This window comes from Xyrauchen texanus, chromosome 32 (assembly GCF_025860055.1).
Source record: "Xyrauchen texanus isolate HMW12.3.18 chromosome 32, RBS_HiC_50CHRs, whole genome shotgun sequence".
Classification (NCBI taxonomy): domain Eukaryota; kingdom Metazoa; phylum Chordata; class Actinopteri; order Cypriniformes; family Catostomidae; genus Xyrauchen; species Xyrauchen texanus.
The window spans coordinates 25,436,406-25,456,663 of record NC_068307.1 but is presented as its reverse complement, the minus strand read 5'-3'; the positions used below and the strand labels follow the sequence as shown (position 1 = coordinate 25,456,663).

General features: G+C 43.9%; 1 pseudogene; it reads left to right on the top strand.

The window, feature by feature from the left end:
* The first annotated feature begins 19,140 nt into the window (after positions 1-19,140).
* On the top strand, positions 19,141-19,920 carry LOC127625979 (uncharacterized; annotated as a pseudogene).
* Positions 19,921-20,258: the final 338 nt, after the last annotated feature.

The following is a 20,258-nucleotide window of genomic DNA, read 5'->3' as shown; positions in this document are numbered from 1 at the left end:
CAGCCTCCCCTCCAACCTCTCTTGCAGAGATGAAAGCAATGACCGAACTGCGCACCTCTGCAGGTCTTCAGACAGGGAAGAACACCAATTTTGTGAACAAGTACCTCTTTGTGGCGTAAAGTTGCCTGGTAGAGGGAGCTCTGGATTGGTTGATTGTGTCTACGATGGCAGATGGTAGGCCAATTAGATATTCCACATCCCATCCAGGGGCCAGACGTGGAGTTTGCCAGAGCGGGCCCCGTCCCTGAGAAAGAAGGTCCTTCCTCAGGGGAATTTGCCATGGAGGGGCTGTCGCGAGGAGCACGAGATTTGAGAACCAAGTCTAAGTGGGCCAGTAGGGGGCCACCAGAATGCTCACTGGGGGAAATGCGTACTTGCGCAGCCCCCGGGGACAGCTGTGTGCCAGCGCATCTGTCCCGAGGGAAGCTTCCGTTAGGGAGTACCAGAATGGGCAGTGGGAGGTCTCTCGGGAAGCAAACAGGACTACCTGTGCTTTGCCGAACCATTCCCAAATCAGCTGGTTCGACTGGGGATGAAGCCTCCATTCTCCGCTTAGTGTACCTTGTCGCGACAGCGCATCCACTGCCGTGTTGAGGCTGCCTGGGATGTGAGTGGAGCGCAGTCACTGCTGGCTCCAAAGGAGGAGATGGCAGGCGAGTTGTGACATGTGACGGGAGCACACACCGCCTTGGCAATTTATGTAAGCTACAGTCGCGGTGCTGTCTGAACGGATCAAGACGTGCTTGCCCCGAATTAGTGGGAGGAACCTCCGTAGGGAAAAAAATACAACCAGCAACTCTATGCAGTTGATGTGCCAACGCAGCGGGGGCCCTTTCCAGGAGCCAGCGGTTGCATGCCCATTGCACACGGTGCCCAACCCTGTTTGGAGGTGTCTGTGGTGACCAGAACGTGTCAGGACATCTGCTGTAAGGGGACTCCTGTCCATAGAAAACAGAAATCTGTCCAGGGTTTGAATATGGCGTCAAGCGGGGGTGATCAACACACAGTGCGTGCTGCGGTGCCATGCCCATCTCGGGACTCGAGTCTGGAGCCAGTGCTGAAGCAGTCTCATATGCATCAACCCCAGCGGCGTGACCGCCGCGGAGGATGCCATATGCCCCAGGAGTCTCTGGAAATGTTTTAGAGGAACCGCCGTGCCTGGCTTGAACAAGGTGAGGTATTTCATCACTGACGGCACACGCTCGTTGGTGAGGCGTGCTAACATTGAGACTGAGTCTAACTCCATGCCGAGAAAAGAGATGCTCTGAACCCGGGCGAGCTTGCTCTTTTCCCAGTTGTCCTGAAGCCCTAGGCGGCTGAGGTGCCTGAGCACCTGGTCCCTGTGGGCACATAGTAACTCTCGGGAGTGGGCCAGGATGAGCCAGTCATCGAGGTAGTTGAGTATGCGGATGCCCACTTCCCCTGGCGGGGCAAGGGCTGCCTCTGCGACCATCGTGGCGAAGGGGAGGATGCCTGGCCATCGAATGCGAACTGTAGAAAGGGTCGGTGTCGAGGCAAGATCAAGACATTTTGAATGTGAGTTTGTGTAAGGTCCGGTTGAAAACTCGCAAGTCCTAGATCGGTCTAAAGCCGCTGCCTTTCTTATGAATGATGAAGTAGGGGCTGTAGAGACCTCTTTAAGTAGAAGGATCCCCATCTCAGCACGCAGGGTGTTGGTGTCTTCGCCGTGCACCGAGGTAAAGCGGATGCCAGCGAAAGGGGGCCGGGGGCCTGGTGAACTGAATCGCGTAGCCGAGTCGGATGGTCCTGGCCAACTAGCGTGACGGGTTGTGAAGTGAAAACCACGTGTCCAAGCTCCGTGCGAGGGGCACTAAGGGGACGATCTTTTCAACGTACCTGGTGAGGCTTCGCAGCATGGCGGGGCAGGTAGTTTAGTGTCTGGAGGCAAATGCGCGTCCTGAGGCTCTGGTGCTGAGAGAAGACTCAAGCACTTACCTTGCTCTGCGCACCCAGCAGGGTGCTGTAGTGACTGAGGAGGAGGTCCCATGTAGGCATCCTCTGGACTAGTCAGAACCGGCCGGCCGGGGGACAGCCGCCGTGATCCGTAGGGGTACCGGGACTGCTGAAGTGTGGCGCCGGGTTGCTGCGAGGACGGCATTTGCGGGCCAGGTGACCAAGGGAGAGAAGAAATTGCTCTATTATTGAGAATGTGAGAAAATACCTTAAACTGAAGGTTCTCCTCCCGGCCCTCCACCGGGGGGACGGAGTGGTCTGCTAACCAGCTCAGGAGCAAAAGTCTCATTCCTTGGGTCATCCGTCTCAGGAAAGCTTGGGAGCCTTCCAGGTCCTCGAGGACATTCGGGAGATGGGGGGCGTGTGCTTCCTGCGGGGCGTTCTGCACTGGGGGTGAGAGCTGGGCCCAGGTTGACGTTTGGAAGCCGCAGGGGGACGCCCTCGGCGACCAGACGGAGCACAACCTGCGCTGGTATGGCGGCAGGGCATGATGTGGCCTCTGTCTGTTTGTTCAACAGGACTACCCAAGTGCAGATCTTCAAGTGCCTTGGCCTGGTGGATTGCAGGGGTGGCCATGGCATGCAGGGTGGAGACAGCTTGGAGCTGCTCCACCGTCAAGAGTAGTCCCTTTAAGAAGCCCTGTTGAAGCGCCCAGGGGTAAAGCTGCACTGTTGTGCAGATAAGGAGAATGCCACTGATATGCACCGTAGATTCAACAGCATACACTCTGTAGAGATGATGTGAACAGTCTCATGAATGCAGCTCGCTGATCACACAACCAAAAAAAATTCTGAATGGACAGACGCATTTCCCTCCCTTTATACACGTATGTCTTGGGGCAGGACATGCAAATTCTGTCTGCCAAATTCTCATTGGCCTTTTCTCTAGTTCAGAGATGCGCAAGGCTCTCATTCTGTATGATCTGACCCCTATGAACCACCTTAAGTGCCTCCCAAGCATCGCCACAGAGGATACAGAGGACCAGTTGGTCTCCATATAAATATTGATTTCAGCCTTTAACATTTGTTGGAATTGAGGATTTTGCAAAAGGGATACATTAAAGTGACAACTATATGACTTCTTTTTCTCCGTATGTGGCAACACCTCTAAACTAACCAGGGTGTGATCTGAGACTAATATGTGTCCAAGTGAGCAATCAACAACAGATGAAATTAGGGACTTCTTGAGGACTGATGAAAAAAAATTACAGTCACAACCATATAGGTTCAAAAGTCTCCAAATATCTGTAAGACTAAGATTTTTACACATCCTGTGAAATATCAATGTTGCTCTAGGGGGCTTGCACACTTTTGCTTCACTATGATCAAAGACCATCAATAGATTAAAGTCTTCTCCCAATGTTATATCAACATCCCTTCAAGATCTATAAGAAAGCCCTGATCATCAGTGTTAGGTGCGGAAATAATTTCAGAATTTCTGCTAAAACAATAATGACTCCTAATTTATCTTTAATCTGCTTGAGACATTTGAATTGTAGATGCTTACTTTTCAGTGTAATGACTCCCCTGACTTGAGTCAGCACTAAAGAAAACATGTGCACCCCATATCTTCCCAAGTTTGCAGCTTCCTGTGGGGAAAGATGCGTTTCTTGACTAAACACTACATTATATTTCTTACATTTAAGAAAAAAATTACTTTACTTTTTATGGGGTGCCCCAAACCATTCATATTCTACATGGAGAGAGACAATCCACTCATACAAACTTTTGACATTTTTACATATTAGAAAAAATAGAGTGTGTCAAAAATAAAATTATAAACAACACATAAACATTAGTGCAACAATCAAACCTCAAACTTCCCCCTGAACCAAACAAACAGAAAAAGAAAAATGTGTGCATTAACCCCGCGCATGACAGCGCCAACCGGTGTCCATCCCTCTAAACTCAAACTATTCATGTACGCCTATGAGAACCCCCGCGACAACTTTGCCGCCGGATTGCTCAATTCCGGTTTCTGTTGTGTTCTGTTGTGTTATTCTTTTGTAAGACAGAATAACACAACAGAAGATAATATATAGAACAAACACCAGCCAATAGGAGGAATAAACATAAAGAATATGTAGATTCATCCACATAACTGTCCCGAAGTTGTGTTCCTCCACAAAACAAACTGCAGCCACTTTTTTCACTAAGGAGCCAATTTTTACATTTTTGCTCGTGAACACACACAGTCTCTGATGATGTCTTACACTTATCTGTATGCCCCAAAATGACAGAGAATTTTATGTTGTTTCCACTGTAATGAAGAAAAAATCCAGCAGGACACGCCGGCGTTGACCCCAGAGGGTTAATACCCCTCATCTAATCTAATGAATTAATTATGCAATTTTTTTGTACATTCGCTGATTGGCAGTGCGAGCATAGCGTAATTTCTGGTGATTTTAACTGCATTCTTTTGCCTAAATTAGATAAATCCACCTAGTCGAAAGAAAGACGATCTGGAAAGGCTTGTGTCTTGGATGAGACGTGTCAGGAACTGGGTGTGGTAGATATGTGGCAGGGTTGTACACCCTGTGGAGAGGGAATATAAATGTTTTCCACTGTGCACAAAACCAGCAGTAGAGTAGATTCTATTTTTTCACCTAAAGCTTCCCTTCATAATATATTGGACTGCGAGATTGGCAATATTGTCATATCTTATCACGCAACTGTATTCCTTCATTTAACCCTTTCTAATGTCAAAAATCATCGGGTTGCCTGGAAATTCCCTTCCTGGCTTGCTCATAACCCAAATTTCGAATCTTACCTAGAGGAGCAAATCGGGTTGTTTTTCATAGACAATAAAACCCCTGGGATCTCTCCTAACTTGTTACGGGACACTGCAAAAGCATATATTAGGGGGTTAAATATTTAATATGTTTAAAACCTGAAAAAGAAAAATTTAGCAGATCAAAGAAGGCTTGAAGTGAAGTTTCACAATCTTCATTCTAAATACAACACCTCCCCTTCCGATGAACTGCTGACAGAAATGAAAACTATACAAATCTCCCTTGAGGCAATTCTTACAGAAAAGGCAGAGAAAACATAATTTTTTATGTTGGTATGAATTTGCAATAAAACAGAATACGTATCGGGCCAACCTTTTACGCTGGCGCTCTCAGGCTCAGGTTATTTCCACTATTAAAGACAATGTTGGGAATTTATGTCACGATAGTGAAGCAATCAATAGAGTCTTTAGGGCATTCTATATGAAACTCTACACCTCCCAATTTGAGTCAGATCCAGATGAATTATTATATAAGTTCTTGTGAATTTGTCTGAGCAAAGGCAGGTTCTTAATAGGCCAATCGAAATCAGTGAAATTCTTAACTACTTAAGGGGACAGGAGAGTGGGAAAGCACCACGGAACACCGCAGAATTTAAAAAAAATCTAACTGTCTAAGTGACTGTTTGGTTGCCTCTATGATACAGTACTCCAATGATTCTGGTAATTTGCCTAGTTCTTTGATGAAAGCTAATATCTGTGTCCTCTTAAAGAAGGGCAAACCCCCTGAGGAGTGTGGATCTTACCGTCCCATTTCATTGGTTAATGCAGATTTTAAAATACTAGCGAAAATTCTAGCCACTCGTATTGAGTTGGTGCTTCCCACTATAAACATGTATCAGACGGGCTTTGTTAATGGGAGATTCTCATCCCATAATATCAGACGGTTACATAATATTATTCATCATTCAGGTCTTTGCGCAAAAGGTGGTATAGTAATTTTGTTAGATGCAGAGAAGGCATTCGATAGGATTGAGTGGCCGTATTTGTGGCAGCTCCCTCATTTACATTTTACATTTATATTTATGCATTTGGCAGATGCTTTTAATCCAAAGCGATTTACAGAGCCCTTATTACAGGGAAAATCCCCCGGAGCAACCTGGAGTTAAGTGCCTTGCTCAAGGACACAATAGTGGTGGCTGTGGGGCTCAAACTAACAACCTATGCTTACAAGTTCAGTGCGTTAGCCCACTACGCCACCAACACTCCATCTAAACTGGAATGGCACCTGGATGATCTTAACTAAATCAATGGATTAGTGCAGAAGCGGCAGGTATTGGATCTATCACTCTTCGTAATATATTATACATGTCATCCCCCAAACTGTCAGTTTTAACCAAAGGCAACGTAATTCATAATAATATATTTACACAACAATCCTGATTATCCCCGTGGGTTGAATGAGGGACTATCAATCTGGAAAAAATAAGGGATTTGTGTTATATGTAAAGTAATGGAAAACGATAAGATGATGACCTTTGATCAGATTTTTTCAAAGTAAAATACTGATAAGAAATACTTTTTTACTTATCACCAAAATAAAATTTTGTGTCAAAAAAGCCAAGGAACCATCCAGGTGGCCTTGGAATGTCCCCATTACAGGTACAGTTGAACAAATCGTTATCTTCACGATCAGCACTTAGTCGTTTTTACAATATACTTATAAGTTCAAACAAGGATAATTCAGATAAAGTCTAGGGATTATGGGAAATTGATCTTGGGGAAGAAATATGTGAAGCCGATTGGAGAGCGGCAAGTGAAGCACCCTCTTACTAAGCAGACAATGCATACTGGGAAATGCAGTTTAAAATATTGCACAGATTACACATTACCCCGGCACGTAGACACAGAATGAATCCCAATCTATCCAGCCTCTGCAATATATGCAAGGCTACTGAGGGAACCCTTATACATTGCTTTTGGATGTTTCAAGGTCCAACAGTTCTGGTTGGGTGTTTTCTTAGAATTGGGGAAAATCTTCTCCTGCTCTTTGCAATTAGGACCTAGGATCTGCCTATTGGGATGTACACAGGAACTCCCTCATGGCTTTAAAGGTGCTCATTTGTGTGCCCTTATGAACCTGAGGGCTGAGTTTTCTGGAGCCAGGTTCTCCTGGTAGGGCCCCTCACCTGGGACAGTTGTCTCAGGTGAGGGGCCAGAGTAAGTATGGTTCACAAAGACTCGTGGAAATAATGGCAAAAGGAGGAGTTACCCTGCCCAGAGGAAGCCAGGTGCCCCTGTCTGGAGCCAGGCTAAGAAAGACGGCTCGTCAGCAAGTGGAAAGCTGTGGCCTCAAGGTCTTAGGTGCCTTAAGGGGCGGTAACCCTCGAACACTGTGGTGGACACTGGTGGTCAGGGAAGCCATCCGACTGAAGAAAGAGGCCTTCTGGGATATGTTGTCCCGGAGGTCTCCGGAGGCAAGGTACCAGGCCCAAAGGGAGGGAGGCAAAGCAGTGGGTGTGGGAAAAGTTCAGAGAAGACATGGAGGAGGACTTTCAGTCTGCCCCAAATTGCTTCTGGAAACCCATCTGCCACCTTAGAAGGGGGAAACGGGTACCATCCAAGCTGTATACAGCAAAGATGGGACACTGTTGACCTCAACCGAGGAGGTTATTGGGTGGTGGAAGGAACATTTTGAAGAACACCTAAATCCCAACATGCACTCTATGCTAGAGGCAGAGCCAGAGGCTGATGGGGGATCCGATTAAATTTCCCTGGGGGAGGTCACTGAGGTAGTCAAACAACTCTGCAGTGGCAAAGCCCCGGGGATTGATGAGATCCGACCAGAAATGCTGAAAGCTTTGGATGTGGAGGGGTGTCATTGATGACACACCTCTTCAACATTGCGTGGAAGTCTGGGACAGTGCCTAAGGAGTGGCAGAATGGGGTGGTGGTTCCCCTCTTCAAAAAGGGGGACCAGAGAGTGTGTGCCAACTACAGGGTTATCACACTTCTCAGCCTCCCTGGTAAAGTTTATTCGAAGGTGCTGGAGAGGAGGGTACAGCCGACTGTCGAACCTCAGATTGAAGAGGAACAATGCAGGTTACGTCCTGGCCGTGGAACGACGGACCAGATCTTTACTCTCGCAAGGATCCTGGAGGGGGTCTTGGAGTATGATCACCCAGGAAATACTGTGGGAGGTGCTGCAGGAGAACAGGGTAGGGGGGGTCCCTTCTTAGGGCGATCCAATCCCTGTACGTCCAAAGCGAGAGCTGTGTCCGGGTCCGGGTTCGTTCCATGTGGGGGTTGGTCTCCGCCAGGGCTGCACTTTGTCACCAATCCTGTTTGTGATATTCATGGACAGGATATCAAGGCGTATTCAGGGTGGGGAAGGATTGCGGTTCGGTGGGCTGGGGATCTCATCGCTGCTTTTTTGCAAATGATGTGATCTTCATGTCATCATCGGTCCGTGACCTTCAGCTCTCACTGGATCGCTTGGCAGTCAAGTGTGAAGCGGCTGGGATGAGGATTAGCACCTCTAAATCTGAGGCCATGGTTCTCAGCAGGAAAATGATGGAGTGCGTACTCTGGGTTGGGAAGAAGGTATTGTCCCATTGAAGGAGTTCAAGTACCTCGGGGTCTTGTTCACGAGTGAGGGGACAATGGAGTGGGAGGTTGGCCGGTGAATCGGGGCAGCTGGGACGGTATTGCACTTGCTCTATTGCACATTTGTCCCAAAATTGAGCTGAGCCGGAAGGCAAAGCTCTCGATCTACCGGTCAGTTTTCGTTCTGACCCTCACCTATGGTCATGAAGGCTGGGTCAAAAATGGCTTTCCTCAGAAGGGTGTGGGCTTCTCCCTTAGAGATAGGGTGAGGAGCTCAGTCATACGTGAGAGCTGCTGCTCCTTAGCGTCGAAAGGAGACAGTTGAGGTGGTTTGGGCATCTAAGGATGCCCCCTGGGCACCTCCCTTGGGTTTCAGGCACGCCCAGCTGGGAGGAGGCCTCGGGGAAGACCCAGGACTAGGTGGAGATGTTACATCTCCACACTGGCCTGGGAACGCCTCGTGTTCCCCCAGTCAGAGCTGGTTAATGTGGCTCGGGATAGGGAAGTTTGGGGCTCCCTGCTGGAGCTGCTGCCCCCACAACCTGCCTCTGGATAAGCGGTTGAAGATGGATGGATGTGCCCGCAAGTGTATTTTGTTGCAATGGCTATCAGACACCACACCTTCGGTAACTCAGTGGATAAGCATTGCTAAGGGAGTTATCCCTAATGAAGCCTATTCCATGGCATTAAGAGAGAAAACCTTTAAATTCTACAGGATCTGGGGCCCCTTTCTTAATTATTTGGGTATAGAGGTGGAACGCATGTTATCTTTGGGAATTCAAAAACAAGTATATAGCTCAATGAATGCATTAAAGAAAAACTAAATGAAAATTGAATAGCTGCTATTACATATACTAACAGATAGAACTAATTGAAATGGAAATTCTGTCATCATTAACTCACCCCTTTCCAGAACCATATGATTTTCTTCTGAAGAAAAATAAAAAAATAATTATGTTCACGCTGCTCTCATCCATGCAATTGAAGTGGATAGGGACCAGTCTGTCTGTAAAGCTCTATAAGGACAGCAAAAAACACCATAACAGCAGTCTGCTGTATATGATTAATTCCAAGACTTCTAAACCCATATGCTATCTTTTTGTAAGAAACAGACTGCAGTTAAAGTTATTATTCACTGAAAATTTTGCCTTGAAAATGATTCTGACAGATTTGGTCACCATTCTCTTTCATTCCATGGACATTGGACAACTTGGACATGCTGTTATAACTAATTTATTGTGTCCTTTGTGGAATAAACGGGTCATACAGGATTCTAAAATGTGGGTTAGTAAATTATGTTTTGTTTTCCCATTGTTAGGCATGAAGAGCAGTAGAGTATATGCACAATACAGCACTGAGTGCCTTAAAGCCTTTATAAAACGGCCACTTCATACAGTGTTCCCATACTTTTAGAACAATGAAATTCAATTACTTTTCCAGTAATTTGTGATTACTGGATGAGGATTTTTATAATGGTATAATAATTGCACCCACAAAAATCTTAAATTTAAGTTTGTATTATATCGTAAATATACACTCACTGAGTACTGTACACCTACTTTTTTATGTAATTATCTAATCAGCCAATCATGTGGCATCAGTGCAATGCATAAAATCATTCAGATACGGGTCAGGAGTTTCAGTTAATGTTCACATCAACCATCAGAACAGGGAACAAATGTGATCTCAGTGATTGACCATGGGATTCCAAACATCCAATGAGCGGCAGTTCTGCAGACAGAAATGCCTTGTTGATGAGAGAGGTCAATGGAGAATGGCCAGACAGGTTCGCGCTGACAGAAAGGCTGCAGTAACTTAGATAACCCCTCTGTAAAATTGTAGTGAGCTGTATAACATTGCAGAATGCACAACACCTAGGACCTTGAGACAGATGGGCCACAACAGCAGAAGACCACGTCGGCTTCCACTTCTGTCAACCAAGATCAGAAAGTGGAGGCTCAACAAAACTGGGCAGTTGAAGACTGGAAAAGCATAGCCTGGTCTGATGAATCCCGATTTCTGCTGAGGCACACAGATGGTATGTAAGGGTCTCCTCCAGACCAGCAGGGGGCGCTCATCCTGGACCTCCCATGCCATGTTCTTCTCCCCTCCTGCAGATGGCACTAACACCCCTAACCCTGTTTAACCATCCACTCATTAACCCTCATTCCCTTCACCTGTACTTAGCCCTATATAAGCCTGCTTGTTTTCACCAAGGTGTTCAGTCTTGAGCCTTTGTACCCTGTTTCTCCCATGACCAGCCCTCAGCTAAGTCTCTCTCAAGTTGTGCTTATTGATCCATGTTTCTCTTTGTTTCTCAGATTTGTGGAAGCTCGGCTTACCCAGTTTATTTGTATCTTTTTGACCCTCGTGTCTCTTTTGTTTATCTGTTTTGTGGAAGCTCGGCTTTCCCTGTTTATTTGTACTTTGCTATTCTCTACAATTAAAGATAATAATTTTTGGGAAGAAACACAAGTGGACTAGAACACTACAGACCCGGGTTCGAACCCCGCCTAAGGCAGGCCTGTCACAGCAAGACTGAACCATGTAAGCGAGCCCAGCGGAAGAGCCTTCATCTAACCTTGAACGGATACTGTCAGCACTCTCAAGCCAGGCCACGACCATTCAGAGGCACGACCAGGGTCTGTCAGAGATCCTTGCTCTTCTGAGTCGCCAGTCCCAAGCCTCTTCTTCCCGAGACCCTCCTCCTGATGCTTCACCAAGACCTACGCCTCCGTTACCATCTGAGCCCAGATTACCAGCCCCTGAGCGATTCGATGACAACCCTCACATAGACTGGTCCCGAGGGGTTGTTAGGACATGGGGAACCAAATTCCACGTCTCTGTCTCCGCCTTCTGCTTTGACCCAGATCCACTAGGAGAATTCCCTAGACCCTCGCCAGATTTCTCCAGGCAGAATTGCACCTCTGCTCCCGAGTCCCTGTCCACGGAAGTCTTGGCTCCTCTTGAGATGGAGCCGGATAGACCCAGGTCTGTAACCTCCCTTACCGAGTTATTCCGAGTACCCCCGGAGTATACAGACCTCCACAAATTTTTAGTAAAGACAGAGCTGCCTCACTGCCCCCTCACAGACCTTAGAAGGAAGGCAGTCTCCGGCCCTGCATCAACTACCGAGGCCTTAACCATATTACCATCAAGAACCAGTACCCTCTTCTCCTCATGTCCACGGCTTTTGAGATCCTGCAGGGTGCCACCATCTTCACCAAACTGGACCACTGGAATGCATATCACCTGGTTAGAATCCGTGAGGGAGATGAGTGGAAGACATCTTTCAACACCCGACAGGCCATTATGAACTCTATACTGCTTGTCCCACCTGTGCCAAGAACAAGGAACCCAAGACCCACCCTTAAGGCCTGCTGCACCCACTGTCCATCCAAAGGTTGAGGTCCCTGCTGCCACACAACTGGTCCGCCGAAAGCTAGCTCCACATTACATTGGTCCATTTAAGATCCTCAAGAAGATCAACCCAGTCTCCTATCGCCTCCATCTGCCCAGGTCCATGTAGGTTCACCCCATTTTTCACGTTTCAAGGTTAAAACCTGTTGTTTGCTCCACTCTGTCTCCAATTAGGAAACCCGACCCAGCACCTCGTATCATTTAGGGCCAACCAGCGTACACCGTCCATAGACTGCTGGATTCTCGCCAGGTCTGGGGGAAGACCCAATATCTGGTGGACTGGGAGGGTTATGGCCCGGAGGAGCGGACCTGGGTCTCCGCTCGGGATATCCTCGATCCATCTCTCATCGCGGAGTTTCACCGGTCCCGAGGGAACAGATTAAAGAACATCAGGAACCGTTCCTAGGGGAGGGACTCCTGTAAGGATCGCTTCCAGACCAGCAGGGGGCGCTCGTCCTGGACCTCCCATGCATGTTCCTCTCCCCTCCTGCAGATGGCATTAACACCCCTAACCCTGTTTAACCATCCACTCATTAACCCTCATTCCCTTCACCTGTGCTTAGCCCTATATAAGCCTGCTTGCTTTTCACAAGGTGTTCAGTCTTGAGCCTTTGTACCCTGTTTCTCTCGTAACCAGCCCTCAGCTAAGTCTCTCTCAAGTTGTGCTTATTGATCCATGTTTCTCTTTGTTTCTCAGTTTTGTGGGACCTCGGCTTACCCAGTTTATTTGTATCTTTTTGACCCTCGTGTCTCTTTTGTTTATCTGTTTTGTGGAAGCTCGGCTTTCCCTGTTTATTTGTACTTTGCTATTCTCTACAATTAAAGATAATACTTTTTGGGAAGAAACACAAGTATCCAGACTCTTTTCTTTTCTGCTCTTTGGTTCGACTGTCGGGGAATTAGCTCAGTGGTAGAACACCACACACTAGAACACTACAAAACCTGGGTTCGATCCCTCCCTATGGCAGCCCTGCCACATGGTAAGGTCGGAATTTGGCACCAACGGCATGAATCCATGGACCCAACCTGCCTTGTGTCAACAGTCCAGGCTTCTTGGCACACTCTGGGCCCATTAATACCAATCAATCTTCGCTTATTAATAAGCCTAGTTGAGTATTGTTGCTGACCATATACCTACATCCCTTCATGACCCCAATTTACCTAATTTTACCCATCTTCTAACAGCTACTTCCAGCATGATAATGCACAATGTCACAAAGCAAAAGTCATCTCAAACAGGTTTCATGAGCATGCCAATGAGTTCACTGTTGTTCAGTGGTCTTCCCAGTCACCGGATCTGAATCCAATAAAACACCTTTGGGATGTGGTAGAATGGGAGATTCTCAGCATAAATGTGCAGCTGACAAATCTGCAGAAATTGTGTTATGTAATCATGACAACATGGACCAGAATCTTGTGGAATCCATGCCATGAATAATTGAGGCTGTTTTAAGGGCAAAGGGACGCCCTACCCAGTATTAGAATAGAGTTCCTAATAAAGTGCTCAGTGAGTGTATACTGTAGTCACTTTTCTGTGTGTGTCTCTGTGTCTAACAGAATTCAGCTTCAACTATATTCACAATTTAGGATTGCTTCTCTTTATTGCTTTATTCTGAAGCACTGTTGAACCTTGCATAGACAAATCAGCATCAATGACCCGGAAGTATCCATTCTATAATTTACAATATTACATAATAAGAGTACAGAATATTACACACAGTAAGCATAAAGTTATATAAACACACACAAGTTTTATTTACATTTTCTTTGAGAAAAATAAAGCAAAACATAAAATGCAAAACAAATAATGTGCTAGTTCACCCCAAATATTTAAAATTTTCTGTCATCATTTACTCCCCCTCAAGTTGTTCCAAACCTGTATGACTTTCTTTTTTCCATGGAACACAAAAGGAGATGTTTGGCAGAATGTTCTGCCTCAGTCACCATTCACTTTCATTGTTAAAAAAAAAAAAAAAGGGAAGGAAAGTGAATGGTTAACAAGGCTGCAAATCTGCCAAACATCTCTTTTTGTGTTCCATGAAAGAAAGTCACATGGAATAACATGAGGGTGAGTTATTAATGACAGAATTTGCATTTTAGCGTAAACTTACCCTTTAAGACCTACAGCTTATAAAAGCTTTATTTGAAAATAACAAGTATTTATGACAGTTTCACAGGAAAAATGGTCAACAATACAGCAACATTACAAAGTGATAAAGACAATACATCCTTGTTAGTGAAGTTTAAAATATGAAAATGTGTACTGCTTAGCTACCACAAGTAAAGAATGCATTGTATTTTGATTTCTTATATCAGATTTCCACCCAAGGATGAATTTCAGTGTGTGATTTGTGGATGAATTACATTACAGTAAAGTTGATGCTTGTGCTGATGCTACCAGCTGCAGCACAGGACACTTGCCCACAGGACACTTGCCCAGGACACTTGCCCAAATGAATGGACAATCAGCAAAAATATGTCAAAACAGTGTTTTCAATACAAAAACTGCACCTCATACAAAACATCTGACACCAAATAATACATTAAATGTTGTTTTATTCACAATTATCAACAACAACAAAACATTAGGATCTTGAAAAAATTGTTGACTGTTGTTTGGGTATGAATGATGCAGAAATGGACACAAGTAACCATTATAAAACATCATTCAGTAAGTGGCTGAGAATTAGTTGTAGCTCCAGCAGTGATAAGTGTGTATGTGTCTCTCTGTCTCACTCAGCTGCTCTTGTGCTGAATTTCAATACAATCTTTTTTTGTTGTCTGTTAGTGTCAACCTCTGCTCAAAAATGGCCATCTATAAAACAAGAAACGAGAGAGAGAGTGATGAAAATGTCCCAAAATATAGGGGAGACCAGGGCTAGTTGTCACATTTTTTACATTAGTAATTTCTCAGGGTAAGTTTTATTTTTTGAAAGTCAATTTATTTTTTTAATACTTAAGTACAATTATATCTATAATTGTATAAATGTATAATTTCTAAGTACTTTTAACACCCATGTAAATGATCAGCCACAACATTAAAACCACCTGCACAACCTATTATTGTGTAGGTCCCCATCGTGCCATCAAAACAGCACCAACCTGCATTTTAGAAAATCATTCTGAGATGCTATTTTTCTCACCACAATTGTACAGAGCGGATATCCGTACACTTTGTGAGTTCGAACCACTCTTGACATTCTCTGTTGACATCTCTCATCAACAAGGTGTTTCCATCCACAGAACTGTCACTCACTGTATGAGTAAACTCTAGAGACTCTTGTGTGTGAAATAACTCAAATGATCGAGTACAGAACTAAGTTTATGGGAATACCCATAAGCCCCTGCGCTTCAATAACTAATTGGGGCATTTATTTTATTGTTATTAGAAATTCATAAAGATTTTTAGCTCTTTTTTAGTATTATTGATGTTGTTTTACTGTTATTATTTGTTTTATGTAGTCACCATGGGGGTGATTAGTGTTCCCTTTGGTGCAGTTGGATCCTGTTCAATCCATGCAATTTTACTTTGTGCATGTGAATGTGCATAACGGTGTGAGTTGTTTAAAATTTCTCCTTTTGAATTCCATGGACCAAAAAATTTAATAGATTTGGAATGACATGAGGGTGATTAAATGATCATATAATTTCTATTTATGGGTGAACTATTCCTTTCATAAAAAAATCAACCCTAGGGATATAATAGTGTCTGCAGAAACACAAAATTATGAAAGAATGAAAAAGACAGAGTGATGAACCAAATGAAAGCAAAACAGTGATATTTTGAGAAAATAAAGGATTGAGAAAGAGTAAGGGAGTTAGGAAGAAAGACAGATTCAGGCATGGGAGGAAGTCATAATCCATCGTCACAAGAATGCATGAATGCAACTATTTTGGCCTGCCCCAAACAGATGTGCTGTTCTACTCGTAGACAAACCCACTGATTATGCAGGCAGAATACAAGCCCCCTCACTCGTGGCATGAGACAGAAATCAAACACCAAATCCTCTATGTGGGGCGGAAGCACAGACAGATCCCTCAAGAAAGCACCCTTCTATGAGCACGGCTGTAGATGAGATGAGGGAATGGAGGCAGGATGTCTTGTGCCATGGTTAGCATCGCGTAGTGCGCCCATCATGAGTGCACAGGCAGGGAGAACACTGACCTTAATGTATTGTGGGGGCTGGGCTGAAGCCATGCCATTCACAACAGCACATCTGTTGTGGGAGTGCTAATGGCGTGTTCTGAAAACAAGCGCTCCAAGGGAAAAATGTGTAGAAATCATTCATGCATTTCTTTGATTTAGTAGTACTCAGTCAAAGCTAGAAGGCTAAAGGCACATAAGTATATATTACTACTAAACTTATTGTTGCATTTATCTCATTTTGTTACAAAACAAATGCTTCTATTTTGCATTCTTTTTAAATTAAACATATTTTTTTATTACAATTTATATTATGAGTATAACAATTTGAGAGAAAAGATCATAATTAACAGTATGTCTGCCTTTTGCATTAAAATGTCATTTTTTCAGATGTTAAAATTAGGGCTATTGATTTAGTGTGATGAATTGTATGAAAATTAACACAATTAATAATGTCTCCTCCCACTAAGTACATTTAGGAATAATCAATTTTGTTGTTCTACCATTAGAGCAATTCAAGTTTGAAGTACCGCCTTGATGTTTTTGTGAATCTGGGGCAGTAAGTGGCAGTCAGCACAGACTTTGGAACACAGGCTTTACTGGCAATGCATCTCATCAAACAAACAAGAGCAGCCAAGATGGGGCAAGCAGTACAGCCTTTCACAGATGACGGACAATTGCGGTCAAAGACAGCTGGGCATAGCACAATAGAATGCAGGGATCTCAAGACACATTTTTTTTAACTAGTTTGAAAAGTTTGAAACTACTTTTAATTTGAAACGGCATCCTTAATACATGGCATTTGGGCCGCAAGACCTTGCAAACCAATTCAAAGTGTCACGATTCACTGTTGTCTGCCCTGTGTTTCTCCCCTGTCATCTGTTCCCGGACTACACTTCCCATAATTCCCTGCTCTTATCACTGCCACGGCTCCACCCCTGGAGTCCTCCATGGCTCCGCCTTCCACGGCTCCGCCCCCGGAGTTCTCCATGGCTCCGCCTACCACAGCTCCACCCTCAAAGTCCTCCCTGGCTCCGCCTTCCGCGGCTCCGTCTCCACAGCCTTCCACGGCTCCGTCTCCTGAGCCTTCCACGGTCCTGTCTCCTGAACCTTCTACGGCTCCGCCTCCTGAGCCTTCCATGGCTCCACCTACCACAGCTCCGTCCCCGGAGTTCTCCATAGCTCCGCCTTCCACGGCTCCACCTCCTACAGCTCTGTCTCCTGAGCCTTCCACGGCACCACCTTCCACGGCTCCGTCTCCAGAGCCTTCCACGGCTCCACCTCCAGAGCCTTCTACGGCTCCACAGGACTGCAGGTTTTATTATAGTTTAGTAATTAAAAGAACACTTCCAGATCTATTTGCATCTAAAATAAGCAAGACCTATAAATTTAAGATCAACTGGTTAACTTTTTAAGGCCCTGATTTCTGTTCAGTATTTTCAGTTGTTGAATGTATGTATTGACCTCCTGTTCATTGACCCAGTCCTGTCATAGATGTTTTCTCTGTTCCTATGTTTCTCCCATCGTGGATGTTTCTTTTGTTCCTGTGTTAATCTGAACTTTGTGTACTTTATGAAATACTATCTCGCTGCACCTAGATCCAGCTCTCGTAAATATGTTTAACGCTACACATAGCAATGCAACCAAAGTGAGACGCTGCAAAAGCGTCTGTTTGATGCAAGATTATTGTAGTTTTGCATTTTTAAATTAGTTTTTATTTTAATACCTTTTTCAATTTTTTTTTTAAATTTGAGTTTAGTTGTAGTTTGTTTCATTTAAAGTTTATATATTTTTTTTAGGTTTTATTATAGTTTAGTAATTAAAAGAACACTTCCAGATCTATTTATATGTAAAATAAGCAAGACCTATAAATTTAAGATCAACTGGTGAACTTTTTAACTTCCTTATTTTGTACTGTACACATAAGAATTCATTTTATTTGTATTATTGGTGTACTATAATGTGCTTATCTATGTTAAGGATACTAGTAAAGTATAGTAAGAAAAATATTTCACGTAATGCTGCCAATCAAGAACAATATGCTGATAAATAACTCTTGCTTGTGTGATCCTCATCTCAAGATTATTCATTTCGATCAACATCAATGCCGATAAAAAACATGGATAAATGAGCATTGTTGAAAGCAACTTTGTAGAAATTAACGGAGCCGCGTTGATTAAGACTGTCTGACTGACGGCCTATTATGTAAGGGTTGCTACGGCTCATGAAACTTACCTGTGATTGGCTGGATGATTTCTCAATCAGCCCAAAATAATAAATCACAAATAATACTGTATACAAATCCACCATTTGGACTCAATATGGGTTCAGCTTGGAAAAGTGCGGGGGACAAAATCACTTTTTCAAGCGGCTATTATGTCCTTACATTTAGAAGCAAGTAAATTAACAGCGCAAATTATGACGACTATCGCAGCACGAAGTAACGGGAGGCAGGAGTGCTGATGGGCAAGATAGACAGTCCGATGCAGCTAAAGAACCAATAAAAGCATTTGCTTCGGCCAGGATGAGAGATTTGCTAATCAATAGTTTCAGTTTAGGTAATGAGCGGGACATTTGTAGCATCTATACTTTACACTTAAAAAATAAAATAAAAAACACAATGTTCTTCGGCATTGTCTCAGTTGATAAAACAGTTCGGAAAAAATAACTACTCGTTGTTCTTGGCAACTACTCATTGTTTTTGAATGAGAATACCGGATCCAAATTGCACACCACAAATTTGCTGTAGTTCAGGTAGCACCCACCCACCTACAGGAAACATTTCAGGATACACTCAAGCACCAAAATTCACAACCAAACTGCCTGGTATCAACATAAAATAGATCCAGGCGACACAATTGGCAGCATGTACACTCTACACAAAAACAACAACAATGGCATAGACCCAAAATTGTGCTATTATGTAAAACATTTGGAACCTGCAACATATAGGTGCACACATACAGAAACACATAATGAAACACATATAATATTCACAGAGTTAATGTACAATCTCACATTGTACACACCTAACGAGCCAAAACCAAAAACGTTTGTGTGACCAACTGAAAGGAAGGAACGTATTATGTCAGAGCATGTTCACATAGCATAGACAATTTCACTAATCCACACAACTGTTCATGGACTGTTAAGTATTGTTTTAATTTGACCACCTGTGTATACAGTGTCCAGAATTGCACTCAATTCCTCCTGGTGGACTGATAAGAGGAAACATCAACAAGACTTTATTACATTATGTAAATGTAGTAATGACACATGTAACTTACAATGCTTATACAAAACATTGTAATGTTAATGATGAGTCATATGCATGGCTACAGTCACGAATCGATGATTTAATTTCTGATTACAAAGACAGACTTTCCGTCCAAATTCCACCTGCTCGCTCAAAACGAGACCTGCTCAGCAGTATAGCAGGCTTGTTTGGATAAATTAATTCATCAGCCTACACCTATAAAATAACAAAACAATCCCAATTCTCCACATGGTTGACAAACCAGATGGCCACTGGTTTCCAACACATCACCAATAGCAATGATAACATTATCAAAGTGGTTCGATCCGAAGCGCAGGTGCTTCTAACGATCAGCCACACATTGTTCAATCAGACCCGTACCATCGAACATGACTTAGCCTGCAGATCATATTCACAAGATTTGTTCACTGCAACAAGACAGGTAATTTTAGACCTTCAGCTTCACAAGACCCAGAGACATGTCTTGAATGATTTCATTGAGGTTTTAGACTTTCATAGATGGTTCTCTTCAGAAAAAAATAAATAAATAAAAATATTCAGAACTGTTATCCACAGTTATGATGTATACTGGAAACGAATGTATTGGTTGCATTGGGTTTTTTGCCAAATTTCCTTTAATCCACCCAGATCAAGTTTATCCGAATTCCACTACTAATCGCTCCATTGGCATGGTAGTTAAAGATCAGGTAATTCAATTGGATCACCTCACAGGTGTATGACTTTGAAGGGTACGTAGACCTGAATTACCACTCGCACTTGTGACATGAATTAATTGTTTGTCTTTTCATCATGTATTGCTCAACCTTTTCTCATGTCAGTATAACATTAAGTTCTTCAGAGTTTCATCTTTACATGGTCATTTAAGAAGCTGTTCAGGTGTATATGCATTACCAGTGAGAACTCCTTCACCTAATTGAGGTCTGCCCAGAAGACCGCCACTGGTGGTGGTAGAGAATTCTTTTAAGAGTCTTATCATTAAAGGGAAGGTGCAACCAGAAGCAGATGTTTCTCCATGATGGAATGACATGTCCACTGAACAAGCCACAAATGCGTTGATGGACTCTATGAACTGAACACATGTGCTAACCTCAACCAGACACAGTGTTGCGA